A 14639-nucleotide genomic window follows, 5' to 3' on the forward strand; every position below is an offset into this window, starting at 1 on the left:
CAACCAAAATCTTTTCGCACATCTTGCAACGCACTCAGGGACAGGGATCAGGTGATTGTCTCTGGTTCTGCCCCTTCCTCCTGCTCTCCTGATGGCCCTGGTTAGTCTTCCTCCCTTACGGAGCGAACTTATTTCTTTGTGTATTTCTTTTTCTGTATAGGGGTGACTGATATCGGCATGGGTTGTTTTTCTGGTTTAACCGCAGTGCCTGTCGCCAGGGTTTGAGTAGCCACTGTGCCCGCTGCGGGGGCTAGGGCAGCAGCAGCTGTGGCACCAGCTGAGCAGGCTGGGGCAGCCTCGGGGGCTGGAGTGGCTCCTGAGCCGGTTGGGGGGCTGGGGCAGACGCAATAGCTGTCACTTTCTTTCCCCCCTCTTCCACTTTAGAGCACTGAATAGTATTGAACAGGGTGGCTCGGTAGGCATGGGCTAGCCCCCAGTACATCGAAATTATTTGTGTCTTCCTGGAATTCCTGGGGTGGAAGCACACTTCTTCCAGTATTTTACCAGTTTGTCAGGATTCTCCACTTGTTCAGGGGTGAAGTTCCAGAACACCTGGGGTGCCCACCGTCCTAGGCATTTGCCCATGCTTTTCCACACACCCGGCCACTCATAGCTGTCCAGCCTCAGGGCAGATCTCTGCATGATATTTTTAAGTAGTTGTCTAACCCTAAGCAAGTACTGAAACCCATTCAGAAGACATAGCAATAGGAGCATGTTAGCTTGAACATCCCACAGATAATCAAATCTCTCAAAAGCTGTTATGACTAGCCTGAAGGAGAAAGGAGGCTGAGGGAACTGGGGTTCTTTAGTCTGGAGAAGTGGTGGCTGGGGGGAGATCTTCTCGCTCTCTACAACTACATGAAAGGCAGTTGTAGTGAGGTGGGTGTTGGTCTCTTCTCCCAAGTAACTAGTGATAGGATGAGAGGAAATGGCTTCAAGTTGCATCAGGGGAGGTTTAGATTGGAGATTAGGAAAAATATCTTCACCAGAAGAGTGGTCAGGCATTGGAACAGGCTGCCCAGGGAAGTGGTGGAGTCCCCATCCCTGGAGGTGTTTAGAAAACTTGTAGATATGGCACTTCAGGACATGGTTTATTAGGCATGGTGGTGATGGGTTTATGGCTGGACTTGATGATCTTAGTGGTCTTTTTCAACCTTTATGATTCTATGATTCTGTGATTCTAAATCCATGGGGTAGCACAGTCCAGCAGAGTTGGACTTTCCCATTTGAACGCGAACAATTTCTGGCTTTCTTCTTTCAGAGGTATACAAAGGAAAGCATCCTTCAGGTCCAGTACTGTGAAATAAACATTATTCTCAGATATTGATGATAATAAATTATATGGATTAGGAACTACTGGATGCACATCAACTCATTTCCAGTTAATTTCCTCTTAAATCCTGTACTAACCAATACTCCTGTGTCCGGGGCTTTCTGACTGGCAAAATTGGAGTATTATATTCAGATTGACATTCTCTTAATAGTCCATACTGAGTAAAGTTGTTTATCAATGACTGCAAACTATTCTGGCTTCCAATTTAGTAGGATATTGCCTCTTTCTTACTGGTTGTGCTCCGGGTTTCAATTCAGTTTTTACTTGGACAGCATTTTTCACTCTTCCCGGTCTCTTGGTTGCCCATGCTGTAGGTATCACAGCATCCAGGATCCTCTCAAGGACATTGATATCCTCCTGTTTTTTTGTAGTCAATAAGCAAAATTTTGTTTTCCAGGCAGTTTCTTTTAGTAGATGTAACTACTGATTTATCAGAAAAGGTTATTTGTGCTCTTAATTTACAAAGTAAATCTTTCCCTAAAAGAGGAATGGGGCACTGTGGCATATATAGAAACTCGTGAGATACCACTTTACCTCCAATTTTACATTCCATTGGTTTCAGAAATGGTTTCAAAGCTCCCTTTCCCGTGACCCCAACAACAGGCATATAAATTTTAATGTTCTCCCCTGGTCCCCGTCAGTCCGAATCTGAAGTTCCCAACATAATCAGATCAGCCTCCTGTGTAGAACCCCCCCTTGGGTAATTGGTTTCTTCTTCGGGCATTCATTTTTCCAATGTCCTTCCTCCCTACAGTATGCACATTGATTTGATCCTAACAGGTGATTTACAACAGGGATAGACCCAGAATTCCAACCCCAGCCTCCACCTCTGCCTCTTGCTGAGTTCCCTGCAATTGCTGCAGCTAGTAATGTAGCCTGGAGCTTTCTATCTTTGAATTTCTCCTTACAGATACTTGCTTTTTTCTCTTTTTTTTTTTTCCTCCTTCCCCAACACATAAATACCAAATTTATCCAGGAGATGCCTTGTGGACACAAACTGCACAACTTTTCTAAAAAAGGTCTAAACTGAAAGAAAGATATACTGCAAATCTTTACAGCCTGGCTGGTTACTCTTACAATTCCCCAAATTTTGTACACAAAGTACAAACACCACAGACTACCAATTCCCTCCTCCTCAAAACAAGCAGCAAAAGAACAAAACTGAAGTTTATTGTTTGGAGAAAATGAAATATACATGGCTGGTTCAAATTCCTTGGACCAGACTGTAAAAGTAAAGACAGACTAATTATCAAATTACTGATGTACTCTTATCATGCTTTACCTTCCCTGGCTTAACTAAATCAAAACAGCTGAAGAGGCAAAGTTAAAGCAATCTTAGAAGCAGGCTGCCACTGTTGACATATGTCTTTGCATATCTCTTCAATATATGGCATCAATATATCTCCTTCTCATTTACACTTTTCCTGAATACTTGGATTTCTATACAAAGTCACAAAAGCATCAATATACAAAAGCATCAACATTTTCCAAGTCGATGACAAAACAACATCAACTGCAATACAGTATTAAACTGCAACAACGCATTTTCCGGCCATTGTACCCCATCACCCAATTCATAATGTGGCCAGAGTTGCATGCAATATCTTTTCATTTTACCACATTTATTTTGGATATCTTTTTTTTTATACAAAGTCATAAAGGCACCAACATATAGCACCTTGTCTCATTTTTCCATTCTATGACAAAATAGCATTAATTGTAATATAGTACTATATTTTAAGGTTCTGTTTTCAGGCCATCTTTCATCATCCTCCAACTGATTACAATACCATTTTAATTTATCCCCAGTCAGGGGGGTCCCCTCCAAATTTACTCCAATTCTTCAGGATGCATCCTAAGGGAGAGCAAAGGGGAGTCTCCTGGGAAGTAGCAATGCCCATATCAGTACTGAATCCAACATTTCTTATATGCAAATACAAAGCAATGTTTCTTACACACAAATACAAGTACAAAATGAGGGACATCTCCCGTCATTAAACAACGTGTAAGAAACAAATACAAAATGAGGGATGTCTCCCATCACTAAACAATGTATAAGAAACAGAACAACTATGTTACTGCTGCGTATCTCTCCCAATACGTCTTATGCAGAGCCCAAATGGGACACAAAGGTCCCCAAATGCTTGCTACTTCCCAAAAGACTATTCATTTTTCCCTTATTTATCAGAAAATGCATCTACGCCAACAGCGTTGTGTTGCTTACCACCCGACTGCAGGAGAGGAGCCTATGGAGTCCCCAATCAACAGGTCGGTGAGTGCTTGAGTCCAGTCTGGCCGCCTCTCCCTGTTGGGTACGGCAAGACAATCTGGGCAAACTCTTCTGCCCCACAGACCATGGGGAAAGCCTCATCCACAGATGAATTTACAATAGGGACTCTGTCTCGCTTTCCTGCTGCAGGATGAGCATCATCTGATGGACCATGTCAGAAATGTTGGTGGTTCAGGGCTTCAGCTGCAGGCAAAAGGCAAGGGTCAAATGGGGGTTGAGTGTCCCTGATGGAAGATGTGGATGCCACGGCTGGACCCTGTCAGGCCTGGGTACCTACCAATGTTGTCCAAAAAGTGGGATTGTTTACCTGTGTGCAATATGCCAATATACACACAGAGCAGAGGTATTGCCTTTATTGCATATTTATGCACATATGGGTGCTAGGTGATAATTCCACAAAGCTAGCATACCACTTAGCAGAGTCACAAGAACTACATACTCTTACAAAAACAAAAAAATTACTCATCACATTCTGATTGGTTCATCCCATTACATGCTTATCTTACAGGTATACTCCTTCCTTACTTAACTACGCATTCTCGCACGCTGGGGGGGTGCAGACTTTTTGGTTCTGAATTGAGTCGGTGGTCGCAATCTCCCCCTGCCGCCTTTACCTTTTTCCTAGTTACCCTAGATCTTTGTTAACTTCATGCTTTGTTGGCAACCGTCCAGCTTTCCAGGCCTTCTGGGCTGGGTGTTTCCCTTTTATCAGTCTGTTAGCTCCTCTTCAAGGGCATAAATGTTAGTAAGAAATGCATTGTTTATACAAAGTAGTCAGGCCTAAATTAAACAATGTCACTGCACCCTAAGCATTTCTTCCCTATATTACTACGACCTAAGCATTACTATGACCCAAATATTTCTGCCTGATATCATGGGGAGCAGTGTGAGGGGAAGCTAGCTCTGGGGAGGACATCCAAGTTACCCTTAATAACTTTTGGTCTACTGAAAGCAACTGAGACTATGCTAAAGGCTGTATGACAAAGGCTGCAAAGCCTCTTGGCATATGCATTCCACATGTTGCAGTGCTGCCTTGGAGGGTGTTTTGCTCAGACCTTACCAGTGTCCTGCACACAGTACCTCCCATTTCTCTAGGGACAGCCCCTGGTACAGTTGCGGTGCACAGCTGTTGAGACGGCAGTATGCATTGCAACCAGACCTGGAACTGGTATACTGCTGTCCATCGAGAAAACTTTGGCAAAATAACTTAGATATGTGATATAAATCACCAAACATCCCTGATATAGAGCCTTAGGTAGGCTATGAGCACTGGCCCCAATAGATTTTCTTTCGAGTGAACATCCTACAGTTTGCTGCTGATCTCTCATAACTGACTGCTGCATTAATATAAGCCAGTTTTATAAATTCCTTAAAATAGCTGTCTTCATCCTATTTTCTTTTTGAGAACTAATCCCTTCAACCCAGAGCTAATCCCATCTACATAAATTTCAAGCTTTTCAGGGCATGGATGCTTGCTTGCTTTGTGCAAGGCATAGGCTGGCTGGGCTTTAAGAGCTGACTGTAACATAGATATGCTACAATTGGTGTAGTCTGGCAGCCAATAACAGCAATATGAAATTTAGCTTTAAGTGTCAATACTGAGAATTTTCGATAGTGGCAAATGCTTGTTTTCATCCATAGTAAAATCAGGAAAGCTCCCTAATGTGTCTAAAGAAATCACCACAGGCCATCCACAGACTGCAGCCTGCCAGCATCATTGGAAGATTGCAAAAGATGTGTTACACTTGGCCAGACATTCCTTGTCAGGTCTGACACTTTATGTACCAGACAGTCTCTGACCACTCTGGCAGCAGAGCGTGAAAGGAGCCCTTCTTCCCCCATCACATCCCGCACTGGCACTAGAGCCCCACTGCTCTTGCATGCTGTGCCATGAGGCAGGTGCAGAGATGAGCAGCTTGGCACACGGGTCTCGGGGCTTAGCACAGGTCAGAAGTAGACAAGTGGTGAGGAGCTGTGGCCCGAGCAACGCACAGGAGCTCGTTGAACGGGCAGGCAGCAACACACCCAGGTTGCAAAGCATTCACTTGCCTTGACTCCCCCTGGAGACCTCGGTATTGCTGCAAATACCATCTTGAAGTCAGGAGCTTAGTTAACACGCTGCACATACCTAGAAAGCCAAAATTCCAATTTTCCCTCCTCCCCACACAGAAGTCAGGATAAATGATGTTGCTCCAGCTATTGGTTAGACCACAATAACATAAACAAAGGGGTTGCTTGCGTAGTTTTTTAATAAAATGTTTTTGTTCTTAGATATTGTCTTTTTTTTAAGAAAAGGCCAATCTATTCATCACGATTTAACCAAAATCACTACTTTTTACTTTGAAGTTTGTGCCTATGAGAAATGAAAGAGTGGGTGAAGACAATAATGTCACTCAGCTCTTTTGAACTTAGTTCACTGTTACATTACAAAATATTCCCCTTGGAATTTTTCAAGATCAAGCCTGACAGAAGGGAAACATCTACATCTAGTGGAATATCCCAAAGTGCATTTTTTTAAATGCTTTTCAAGCAAGCTGAACACTTTCCTGAATCTAAGGCTTGAACTATTACAGTGTCTCTGAGGAAAGAAGAATGACACACATCTGGGCAGGTTTTCCTCCTTGGTAGTCTCCATTGCCAGACCAAGGCAGGATTTGTGCAGATGGTGAAATTATCATCAGATTAGTCAGCATCTAAAAAAGGATTAGACCTTTCCGTGTATGAGAACAGTGTTTGTTGTTAGCACTAGAGAGGATAAAATTACAAGAGTTATCAATCCGCATGCTTCAGGAAGTAACATAATCACTGACTGGAGGATGTTGGCAGGAATTCCCCCTTTGTATAGCACTGCATAATTAGGGAGGTGTATGAAATGTTCAGTGTTGGCAACCATAAGCAACCAGATACCAGGCTGCTGATCTATGGATCATAGTTCTGTGCTGGGATAACAGTTACAATGTTCCTAAATAACAAAATGAATTCTTCCCTGGGTATGTGGAGCGTGCATAGATGCAAAGGGAACTCTGGCCTCCAGGGTTTCTAGTTCAAGGGATATGTACAACAGCAGCTGTAGGTGCTAAATCTCTCTTATTTTTGTGATCAACTCTGGCTCTCTGGACTGAAATGCAGCCGTCATTACCTTTTTGGCAGTGTTGCCCATCAAAGCCTAAGACACAGTCACATTCATATCTGTACTTATTGGGAACACAGATGCCTCCATTTGCACATGGTGAGCTCACACAGGGGTGGGCAGCATTTGCTAGGTTGACTCCAAAAGTGAAATCATGTTTCATATTGATTGTCTGGTGATTCGAGATAATCTATGTGTTTAAAAAAAAAAAAAAACAAAGAAAAAAAGGGAGGAAAATGCATGCTAAAACCTTCCAAATTTTCAGTATTGCACTGTTAGGTAGAAGACTTCTGTAAAAGACTTCAGAGAAAGGTAAGCCTCAAAACTTGGCCAAAAACCTATTTCTTGTGATGAGTGTTTTCCAGTCACAGAGGTCCAACTCATTATGTTGCTCACCCTGACTTGTTGGAGATGAATTTCTTTTGTGTTTTGTGACACAGCCTTAGGCAACCCCCATATGGAGAGCAGCTGTGTGGGATTTACCAGTCGTGTCTGAACACAGGCACGATGTGTTGTAGCTGAGCTGCGAACTAGGACTGTACGATTAGGTGAGCACTGCTGAGGAAAAGCATTTCTGAGATCAGGAAACCCCCCAGGAGACTAGTGTTGATAACAGAAATACTAAGCAGAACAGCTTGTTTTTCATATTTTCTATTGCTTTCTAGTATCTCATCTTGCCTGAAAGAAGCTAGAGTTAAGAATGGATGAAAAACATAATTAATGACTTCACAAAACTGTTTGTACATAAACCAAAAAGAATTGTTAAATGTTGGGATTTTTTCCAATGTGTCAGCAACATGTGTTCTCCAGCATAAATCGACAATCTCAGCTGATATCATGGCAGAGAGATTACATGTGGTTATGGCTTCTGATCTCAGCTACATCAAAATGAGAAGTCCATTTTCACAAAAAAACAGATTTTAAGGCCAGGAGTGAGAATTATAACAGTTCCTTATCTCGACCCATGAGCCTTTCATCATATTTCCTCTCCACTGTCCAGTTGAGGAAGGGGAATGATAGAGCGGTTTTGGTGGGCACCTGGCATTTATCCAGGCCAAATCAAAACATAACCTTATCTGAGTAAATTAAATAGACTGAGATCTTAGGTCTTTCTATATATGGCATGTTTTCCAGTACTTAGTGATGTTTGTAGCTGTATTTTTATACAGTTCTCCAAAATCCTGCTATGTATGAACACGACAGTCAACTAATAGTCTCCCAGTGCCCAAAAGGCAGGCAATACTCTTCCTTCACTTCCCATTCAGGCCTCTAAGAAGGAAAATCCACCTTCTTAACTATATCACAGAAGTAAGAAGTCACACTCAGCATTTCCTAATCCTTATCAATACCTCTGTACTCTAGGGTACAACCCCTCACTTTGTAAGTGTGACCTATGTTCATTTCTCCAAGGCTCCCTATCTTGGTCTCAGAAATGCACAGTATTTAGTCAAGGCTGTCTTTCCAAAGATGTTTGTGTGACTGACCTGTTCTCACCACTATTACACACTCCCCCAGTTTTCCTGTACTTCAGGTTTTCTGCTAGATAGATGACAAAGACACTGAAAAAGTTGGACCAAGTGATGAAATCATTTACACTGCATTGCAATTACCTTTCTGTTCTTGACTAATTATTAAGCAATGCACTACTATGTCTTTTTATTTGTTAATCAAATTTGGTGCAATAATTTACGCATTTTAAACTGAGGATTCAGGGCCAACCTTTCAGCTTTATCCAAAGTATGCCTAATCTAGGGAGAGCAAATGTTAGTTCAGTTTGAACTTTCTTTTGAGTACTACTTAGGACTATTTTATGAATTTATGAATTTATTTTCCAGAAAAGAATTGCACCAATGCACAACTGACTCTACCGGAAAATCATCCCTAAAGTGTGCCAGCAATGAAAAAGATCTTCTCCAATCATGTGCTCCATATAAAAGCACAAGAGAGGAAGGCAGTGAGGTGAGCAACTAATGTATGGTATAAGAATACATTAGCTGGACTGACATTCACTTTAATTTGCACCTTCTTTTTTTCTCATTACTGTATTGGTTATATCACACATTTAGCTGCCTCATTGTGTATATGTTGAAGTATTTGAGCATTTCTTCTGTTCATTTATTTATATATGGTGCTAAAGGGCACACTGAGACTCTAATCTTGACATAGCTTTGTGCATCATTTTGAATTTGATCCTGTATGGCTTTTTCTTACTTATTAGCAGAGTATGGAAATTATCAGGGAGTATGGCAGTGGTAGTACTTACTGGCTACTAAAGTTAGAATGACTTTTCACTGTGTAATACATGTTTAATCACTTTGTGGTGGGCTTCTGAGCTGAAATCTTGGATTATTTTGAATATTGCCAGTGTTATAAGGGGAGGTTTTCACCGAAAGTGTCCACTGGACAGGATATATGACAAGATGAAAATAAATTCTTTCAGTGTGTTACTCTGGGCACATACCTTCTGGATGTTCCCACTGAAGGGCCTGAGGATCCCAGACACTCTCTACTGACTGCTTTATCGAAATCGGAGCTAGCTGAGAAATCTCAAGTATTTCAAAATGGAAAAACTGAAGGAAGAAAGACAAATGACTGACTCATTCTGACTTCTGACTGCACATGTATCTCTATTTGCAATGACCCTTATTCCAACCCTTATTGTATGTGGGGGGTAACATTGCCACCAAGGATGAGGAAAAGGTGGAGGTACTTAAAGCCTTCTTTGCCTCAGTCTTTAATACTCAGACCAGTTATTCCCAGGGTAGTCAGCCCCCAGTACTCAAAGACAGGGAAGGAGTGCAGAATAAACCTCCCATAATCCAGGAGGAAGCAGTTAATGACCTGTTATGCCACCTGGACACTCACAAGTCTATGGGGCCAGATGGGATCCACCCAAGAGTACTGAGGGAGCTGGGGGAGGAGCTGGCCATGCTACTCTCTATCATCTATCAGCAGTCCTGGTTAACAGGGGAGGTCCCAGACGACTGGAGGCTCGCCAATGTAACACCAGTCTACAAGAAGGGCCGGAAGGAGGATTCCGGGAACTACAGGCCTGTCAGCCTGATCTCGGTGCCAGGTTGAAGATTATGGAGTGGTTCATCCTGAGTGCGCTCACCGGGCATGTGAAGGACAACTAGGGGACCAGGCCCAGCCAGCATGGGTTCATGAAAGGCAGGTCCTGCTTGACCAACCTGATCTCCTTCTATAACCAGGTGACCTGCCTAGTGGATGAAGGTAAGGCTGTGGGTGTTGTCTACCTGGACTTTAGTAAGGCCTTTGACACTGTTCCCCACAGCATCCTCCTGGAGAAACTAGCTGCCCATGGTTTGGATGGGTGTACTCTTTGCTGGATGGCCGAGTGCAGAGAATTCTGGTGAATGGAGTTAAACACAGCTGGTGGCCAATCACGAGTGGTGTTCCCCAGGGCTCGATTTTGTGTCCGGTCTTGTTTAACATCTTAATCAAAGATCTGTATGAGGGGATTGAGTGCTTCCTCAGGAGGTTTGCAGATGACACCAACCTGGGCGGGAGTGTCGATCTGCTCGAAGGTAGGAAGGCTCTACAGAGGGATTTGGACAGGCTGGATCGATGGGCCGAGGCCAACTGTATGAGGTTCAACAAGGCCAAGTGCCGGGTCCTGCACTTTGGTCACAACAACCCCATGCAATGCTACAGGCTTGGGGAGGAGTGGCTGGAAAGCTGCCAAGCGGAAAAGGACCTTGGGGTGCTGATCGACAGCCGGCTGAACATGAGCCGGCTGAACATGAGCTGACATCACTAATGCATTCTTCTCCACCCCTTTGGCAGCAGAGTACAGGCCACAGTTTGCTTTCACCTGGAGGAGCGTCCAGTACACCTGGAATCGACTGCCCCAGGGGTGGAAACACAGTCCCACCATTTGCCATGGACTAATCCAGACTGCACTGGAAAAGGGTGAAGCTCCAGAACATCTGCAGTACATCGATGACATCATTGTATGGGATGACACCGCGGAGAAAGTTTTTGAGAAAGGGGAGAAAATAGTTCAGATCCTCCTGAAAGCCGGTTTCGCCATTAAGCAAAGTCAAGTCAAGGGACCTGCACAAGAGATCCAGTTTTTGGGAATAAAATGGCAGGATGGACGCCATCAAATCCCAATGGATGTCATCAACAAAATAGCAGCTATGTCTCCACCAACCAGCAAAAAGGAAGCACAGGCCTTCCTGGGTGTTGTGGGTTTTTGGAGGATGCACATCCCAAATTACAGCCAGATTGTAAGTCCTCTGTACCACGTGACCTGGAAGAAGAATGATTTTGAATGGGGCCCAGAGCAACGACAGGCATTTGAACAAATTAAACGGGAGATAGTTCATGCCGTAGCCCTTGGTCCAGTCCTGTCAGGGCAAGATGTTAGAAACGTGCTCTACACCGCAGCCGGGGAGAATGGCCCAACCTGGAGTTTCTGGCAGAAAGCACCAGGGGAGACTCGAGGTCGACCCCTGGGGTTTTGGAGTCGGGGATACAAAGGATCCGAGGCCCGCTATACTCCCACTGAAAAAGAGATTCTGGCAGCATATGAAGGTGTTCGTGCTGCTTCAGAAGCGGTCAGCACTGAAGCACAGCTCCTCCTAGCACCACGATTGCCGGTCCCGGGCTGGATGTTCAAAGAGAGGGTCCCCTCTATGCATTATACCACCGGTGCTATGTGGAGTAAGTGGGTCACACTGATCACACAGCGCGCCCAAATGGGAAACCCCAGTTACCCAGGAATTCTGGAAGTGATCATGGACTGGCCAGAAGGCAAAGATTTCAGAGTATCGCCAGAGGAGGAGGTGACGCATGCTGAAGAGGCCCCACTGTATAACCAGCTGCCAGAAGATGAGAAACAGTATGCCCTGTTCACGGATGGGTCCTGTCATATTGTAGGAAAGCAGCGGAGGTGGAAGGCTGCTGTATGGAGCCCTACACGACAAGTCGCAGAAACTGCCGAGGGAGAAGGTGAGTCCAGCCAGTTTGCAGAGGTGAACGCCATTCAGTTGGCTTTAGACATTGCTGATCGAGAGAAGTGGCCAGTGCTCTGTCTTTACACTGGCTCATGGATGGTGGCCAATGCCTTGTGGGGGTGGCTGCAGCAATGGAAGAAGAACAACTGGCAGCACAGAGGCAAACCTGTCTGGGCTGCCCCATTGTGGCAAGATATTGCTGCCCGGCTGGAGCAGTTGGTTGTGAAAGTGCGTCATGTGGATGCCCACGTACCCAAGAGTTGGGCCACTGAGGAACATCAAGACAACCAGCTGGTGGATCAGGCTGCCAAGATTCAAGCGGCTCAGGTGGATCTGGGCTGGCAACATAAGAGTGAATGATTTATGGGTTGGTGGGCCCATGACACCTCAGGCCATCAAGGAAGACATGCAACATATAGATGGACTCGTGTCTGAGGGGTGCACCTGACCATGGACACCATTGCACAGGTTATCCAGAAATGTGAAACTTGTGCTGCAATCAAGCAAGCCAAGCGGGTAAAGCCTCAGTGGTATGGAGGACGATGGCTAAAATATAAATACGGGGAGGCTTGGCAGATAGATTGACTATATCACACTGCCACAAACCCTCCAAGGCAAGTGCTATGTGCGCACAATGGATTCTTACCCATTAGCTTTCTCCCTGCTCATGGCTATTCTTCAGGGACAACTCTTCACACTCTATCCATTTCTTGATGTAGAGGGCAACGCCTCAGCCCCTCCTTCCTCACCTGTCCCTTCTGAATAGCCTGTAGCCATCGATAGCTGCACTCCAGTCACCATGTTTCAATAATGGCAACTAGGTCGGAGCTTTCTAGTAGCATGGTGGCTTCCAACTCCTCCTGTTTGTTGCCCATGCTACGTGCATTGGCATAGAGGCACTTCAGCTGGGGTGTTGGCCCTGTCACCTTCTTAGAGAAACACCCCTTAATTCCTTTGAGGTCTTTCACTGGTGTTTCCCTGTTGGCTCCTATTACCCCAGGAGCTCCTGGCTCATCTCCGTAAGAATTCAAGTGTGCTGCAGTGTAGCCAACATGTCTCAGAGCAACAGGCTGAGGGCCCTCACTAGCACCCCATCCCTCTAAACTTGGCATGTCAACCCATGTCTACTTTATGTCTACTTTAATGTCTTCTGGCTGCCAGTAATAGGAATTAGACAGTTGTAATGAGAAAAAGATTAAAGGCCGTTGTAAGAAAGGCCATTTTCTGTTGGAGCAAAGGTCTCCAACATTGGCTATTTCTGCTGCTTTTCAGCAAGAGAAAAGAACATGGCAAGTATGGAGTGATTCTTCCATTGGTAGATCCTCCCGGCTTATGGAAACTTGCCATTTAGCAATTTCCTGAGTCAGAGGCTGCATCTATACAATTGTGTTTGCTCTCCTTCAATGGATGTTTCTTCATATTTTTCTAATGTAGTTTTTTGAACCTATTTATAGTTATGGCATCTGTAGCGTGCCGTGACAATTGGTTTCCACAACTTATTTATGTGCTGTCTTAAAAATAAAGGTCTTATTTTCTTTGTTTGATATTTTTTGGTTTGCAGTTTCACTGGGCTCCTTCTAATGCTTCCGTAATGGAAAAATACAGAATAATCATTCCTTATTTATCTGCATGTTATTCACAGTTTAAAAACTTTTGTCATGCTTCCACCAAACTCTTTCTTTTACAAGCATCCTGCTGTATTTGTGGAAGTTGTTTCTTTCCCTCCCCTCGATATCAACATTACTCTTCTTTTTTTAATTTGCTGATTTCTTCTGAGATGAAGTGACCAGAATAGCAGCAAGTTTTCAAGACAGGGTGCATTGTGGATATTTGCAGAGGTATTGTTCTGTATTCTACTCCTAATAATTCTCTGCATTGTACTTGCATTTTTGTATTTGTCTCTAAGCAGTTGTTGCTTTCACAGAACTATTCATGATGACTCCAGGATACTTCTCTATCTGACAACACTAAATGTATTGCCACAGCTGTGCATTGTTAGAGTTGTGCATTATTTTACATTTGCTCACTTGAAATTTCGTCTCTCACTTTTTCATCCGAATGTGTTTGCTTGGGTCCTCATTCAGTGAAAAATCAGTGTATGGGCATGTAATGATAGGACAAGGGGTAATGGCTTTAAGTTGAAAGAGGGTAGATTTAGATTAGATATAAGGAAGAAATTCTTTACTATGAGGGTTGTGAGTCACTGGAACAGGTTGCCCAGAGAAATTGTGGATGCCCCCTCCCTGGAAGTGTTCAAGGCCAGGTTGGATGGGGCTTTGAGCAACCTGGTCTAGAGGAAGGTGTCCCTGCCCATGGCAGAGAGGTTGGAACTAGGTGATCAGTAAAGTCCCTTCCAACCCAAACCATTCTATAATTCTATGATATTTCTCCTAATTTGGCAGTATAGCCAAAATTCCTGATGTCCATCCACAGGAAACATGGTGTGCAAGAAAACATATGGTATGCAAGACTTGCAGGTAGTGTACACATTTTGCATAAGCTTTATATAGATTATTTCTAAATATTAGGCCAGCCTGGTCAAACTGGCAGCCTCTAGGACCACATCCAAGGTACTGAGTTCCTCTGTTTGGCCCATTGCCTTTTCATGTAAACCCAGGGCACAGCTGCCCAGGGACTGGACGCTCAGTTACACACACAAAGAGAGATAAGACCTTTTTGAGGCATCTCATTGCTCCTATCCTAGAAATTTATTTTTGGATGGGATGAATCATTCTCAGGTCTGTCTTTCTCTGTCTGGGAGCCTGGGTCACTCGTTTAACCCATACATTTATATTTTAGACTGCTGAAGTTATGTAAATTGGATATTAGCCTCAGATCTCAAAAACCCCAGCATTATGAGAAAAGAGAGGACTTGGAAGTGCATCTTCTTGTGGCACCTCCAGC

This window comes from Opisthocomus hoazin, chromosome W, assembly GCF_030867145.1.
Source record: "Opisthocomus hoazin isolate bOpiHoa1 chromosome W, bOpiHoa1.hap1, whole genome shotgun sequence".
Lineage (NCBI taxonomy): Eukaryota > Metazoa > Chordata > Aves > Opisthocomiformes > Opisthocomidae > Opisthocomus > Opisthocomus hoazin.